Here is a 4,933-nt window from a genome sequence, read left to right as displayed (position 1 = left end):
ACGCAGATATGTAAATAAAATATATATATATAGTAAAAGAATCGTACGGACCGTTCTTTATTTTTACTCATTTCTAGATTTATTAGACAATTTTGATATAAATATACCTAACAGACAGTAAGTACCAGCATTTAGTATGTCGTCCGTTTTTCCTAAGACTTCTCTTTGATCTGTATGTGAACTTTTGTCAGTTGATGCAACAAATAAGCGAGTTTGCTCTACGCTCTACAGTTCGAAACTCATTTTATAAGATGAATAGACTTCCCTCACTTGAAAACAACATAGACAGATTTTCTGAAACTGTCGTACGTTGTTAGCTGCAATATTCTTGTACAGGTAATTATTCGCGGAGATGTTTACGTAGAATCAAGGAAATCTTTACGATCTATGAAGAGAGACAAAACACACTTTGCTCTTATCTGCTGTCAATGTGCATTCCATCGGTTTATTTTTCTCCGCGGACAACCCTAAGTTCACGCACGTGACCTAGCGAGGGCAGAGAAAGAAAGAAATATACCTGGTTAGCTTCCTATCTGCTGTTCTGCACTGTTGCAAAATGCGGCCAATATCTTCAACAGCTTTTAAATGGAAGAAAATTATTTTTTTAATTAGCGCACTCTAATATTACCTTAGCAAGAAAAAGTAAAATTTAACATGCAATATCAATACTAATAAACATTTGGCCGAATTTTGAACTCTATAAAATAAATAGTTTTTTTAATAAAATTTTGGAAAGAAATATGCTATGTTATTATATATATATAACGTTTCCCTCGCGTTCCCCCTCAGTTTTACCCCTACTATATATGAGAATTAACATTTGCCTTTATACTTATTATGGAAATAACAAAATGGATACTCAGAACAGTTTTGGTTTTCAAACACTTAATGCCAAGAAGCAAGCATATCTCCATGAAACAAGCATATCGTTTTGTTTATTTCTTTCGTTCTTGACTTCTATCGATCGCCTGAAGGCAAAACATCGTACAGCAAACAAGCTGATTCGACACGTGCCAACGACAGAACGAAAGTCTTGATTTTAGTACCGAAGCTACACTCAGGCAAAGCAAAATGCCCGCAGGCTTCTGTGCCTTGTAACATTGTGCTAAAAAAACAAAAAAACAGACACAAGGTCTGTTGTGAGTTGCTTACAAGGCCTAATAAGACTTTTATACAAATCGTTGTTTGAAGCCTCTTTATTCCTCATAAAAACAATACATCCAGATTCGCGAAAGCCCACAGGGATTGTATTAGAAAGTTAAAAAAATATATTTATCATCCAGATCTTTTATTATTATTATTATTATTATTATTATTATTATTATTATTATTATGATTATTATTATTATATTACTATTATAATTATTATTATTATTAGTAGTAGTAGTAGTAGTAGTAGTAGTATTACCACATAATATTTTTCGTTAGTTCTTACAGCAATTAATACTTAGCAGCAGAGGTAAAAGTGCTTGGGAATGCAGGGGACGCCGTCCCCCACCTCCAAAAAATGTGTACGGCGTCCCCCCAGTTTCTAAGAAATTACAATGGGCAAAGATAGGCATGGGGGACGGCGTGACGTCATGCCGCTACCTACCGTTCCCCTACCTTTTCAGATTCACTTTATCTTTGCTTAGCAGGAAATCGATACAAGAGTTAGTAGGGCAGCTACTCTTTATTCATAAAAATCGTAATTTGGCGGTTATTAAAAACAATATTTCTGTGTCTAGAGATAGAAGAGAGGGGACCATGGAAGTTACTATTGCCACGTACAAAAATGAAACCTGTATTCAACACTGACTACGTATAATTCAAGGATTAAAAAATGCTTACACCATTTCAAAAGTAAAATTAAAATAATTACTAAGAAATATATTCATTGAAAAACTCAGAGGTGGCAAGTCCACCGTCCCCTTGAGAGCGCTGGAGTCCAAATTCAAATAAAGTTAACACATGGAAGACCCAGGTTCGATTCCCGGTGGGAGTTCATGTGATTCGGATTCGACGTTAATTAGTAGGTCCACGTTTTACATAGCTTCGCTGCTGAAAGGAACGTTAAGCTGAAAATCAACTCAAGAAAAGTTATAACAATGAGAATGTTTTCTACTGTTTTGGCGTATGCAATTCTATATTAAATAAAACTACATACACTGTTTGATATGGAAGCATTGTCAGAAATGCAGTATTCAATAAATCAAACTTTTCGAGGAGGGTTTATCTGAAGATACATACAAATATTGAAAATAGTTTAAAAAGGTGCATAAAGCAGAAATACTATTTTATCGCGAATGAACCTGAGGCTTCTAGAACAGCAAGTTTTGACCAGATACTGCCAGACACCGCAGAACCAGGATATGATCAAGGGATGGACTAAACCATTGTTTCCAACTTTACCCAGTGTAAATAAAGTAGGATTGAAACCCACTCTATCTAGTGTATACCTGAGTGTCATGGGGGGGGGGCTGTAGACCCTATAAAATTCCTCTTGGATCCGCGCCTGTTGAAACCAATTCATATTTCATAACTTCATACACGGCACGATCAAGCACTGAATCTTTTGAAATCTTACTATGTAAAATAATTATCGAGTGTCTACACTTTTTCTATTAAAGCTTATAGTATATTCTATCATAATATAGATTGTCACTCATGTAGTGTGTGCTAATGTAACTAGGGATGCGCATGAGACAAGATTTGTTGCTGTCTCGTCTCGAAAATGTGCTGTAAAAGTGATGTCTCGACTCGAAAAATGTATATTTCTCTATTGGAAGTGCCGTGTCTCGACTCGAATTTTTCAGGAAAATCCTGTCTCGATTCGTCTCGTGCGCATCCCTAAATGTAACTCATGACAAAAAGGTTTTGTTTTAAAACAAAATGAAACGGTTGAGGTGGACTCTGCCGAGTAGAAGACATCCAATTTATTAAATCGCCTCGCAGCCCACTTGGCCGCACACTTAGATTACAGTCTTCACCTTTTCCCCATGCTATCAAAAGTATCGGCTATCTTAAATTCGCATTGCCAACTCGGGTTTTCTAACATTTATTAATATGTTCCAACTTCATTTGGATGTGAAATCCTGACTTAATTAGAATTTAAAAACTTCGCAGTGTGCATTAAAATCATGACAGAAATATAGTTAAATCTCAGTTTTAAATTTCATGTCTACCTTGCATCCAAATACTTTTGCTGTCATTTCTTTCGATGTTGGTAGGAGCCGAAAGTTCCAATTGATCCCAATTTTTCGCTTTAATTCCCTCTATTTGTTCATACAATTTTAAAGAAATATTATTATTAACAAGCAACACTTCTGAAACGTAACACTCCGATTTTGATAAAATTTGAAAGATAGATACTACACATGAAATAAACGAATACGTGTTTTTTATTTTCTGCGGAAAAAAACGGTTTTAAGGGGCAAAAGACCCCACCCACAATTTTGAAAGTTGACGCTCCAAAGGCAAAAACCAAGGAAACCGAAGTAAACGAAATTTTACACACATAAAATGAGGAAACACGTGTTTCGTATTTTCCTGGAAAAAAACGGTTAGGTGGGGATCGGACCCCTCCAAAACTTTCATCACGAAATATTGAAAGTGAAAATAACAATATGAAAAATGTGTGTAAAGGACACAAAGAATTGCAACGAAACTTTGTGTATGAACAACATACCAAAAAATAAAGGAACACGGGTGTTTTATTTTGTGCTGAAAAACGGTTTCAAGAAGCGAAAGCTATCACCCAAAATTTTGAAAGTTAAGGCCCGAAGGCGAGAGGAAGTGAACAGAAGTGAATGAAATTGTGCACAGATATTGTAGACATAAAATGAGGGAATACGTTTTTCTTATTTTCCAGAAAAAAAGAAAATCGTTTAGGTGGGACACACACACCTCCAGAACTTTGATCGTGAAATATCAAAACTGCTAATAACAGAAGTGTTTGAAGGACATGACGAATTGGAACGACACATTGTGTAGGGACAATACGCAAAAAATGAACGAATACGGTGTTTCTTTTATTTTCTGCGGAAAAACGGTTTTAGGGGGCAAAAGCCCCCACCCCAAATTTTGAAATTTGATGCCCAAAACGCAAGAAGAAGTGCACCGAATTAAATGAAATTGGAAAAATGGAATTAAATTCTTGGGAAAAGCGGTTGAGTGAGGCACGGACCTTCTAACCGTTGATTACGGAATATCAAAAGTGCAAATAAGCATACGCAAAAGTTCCTAAAAATATGGAGAATTGCAACGAAACTTCGTAAAGGGACTATTTGCAAAACAGTATATGAAACATGTTTTATTTTTTGCGGAAAAACAGTGTTGGGGCCTAGGTCCCATCCGAAAAAAAAGAAAATATTACCGTAATAGCTCAGAAAGGAGTGGACCCAAGCAAATCAAATTGTGTGTAGATATTATATGTAAAATAAGGGCTCTCGTGTTTCTCAAGTGTTCCTATCCGTTTTGCTTCAAATTTGGCATATCAATAGCAAACTGGAAATAAATCGACACGTGTTCCTCTTTATGCTGAAAAAACATTGTAAGGATTAAAGGTGCCTCCTGAAATACTACAAAATACACTATACTGTTTGTGTTTGCTGTTACTTGATCTGGCAAATTTGAAGAAATCGGTAGATGTGACACGGCACTTGTGATACACGGAAGTCCATATTTTACATATCCAATATCTACATACAATTGCTTTTGCTTCGGTCCACTTCTCCCGCAACTCAACGCCTCGGTTCACTCACAAGTTTTTTTTTTCTTTCAGGAAAATACGAAACACGTATTCCCTCACCTTACCTCTACAATATTAGTGCACATTTCAATCACTTCGGTCCACTTCTTTTTGTCTTTTGGGATCAAATTCCAAAATTGCAGACGTGGGCTTTTGCCAACCAAAACCGTTTTTAACCAAAATTTAAAAATGTATTCGTTTATT

Source organism: Thermobia domestica, chromosome 14, assembly GCF_964235325.1.
Source record: "Thermobia domestica chromosome 14, izTheDome1.hap1.1, whole genome shotgun sequence".
Lineage (NCBI taxonomy): Eukaryota > Metazoa > Arthropoda > Insecta > Zygentoma > Lepismatidae > Thermobia > Thermobia domestica.
The sequence above is the reverse complement of the archived record's forward strand: the minus strand, read 5'-3'. Positions refer to the sequence as shown.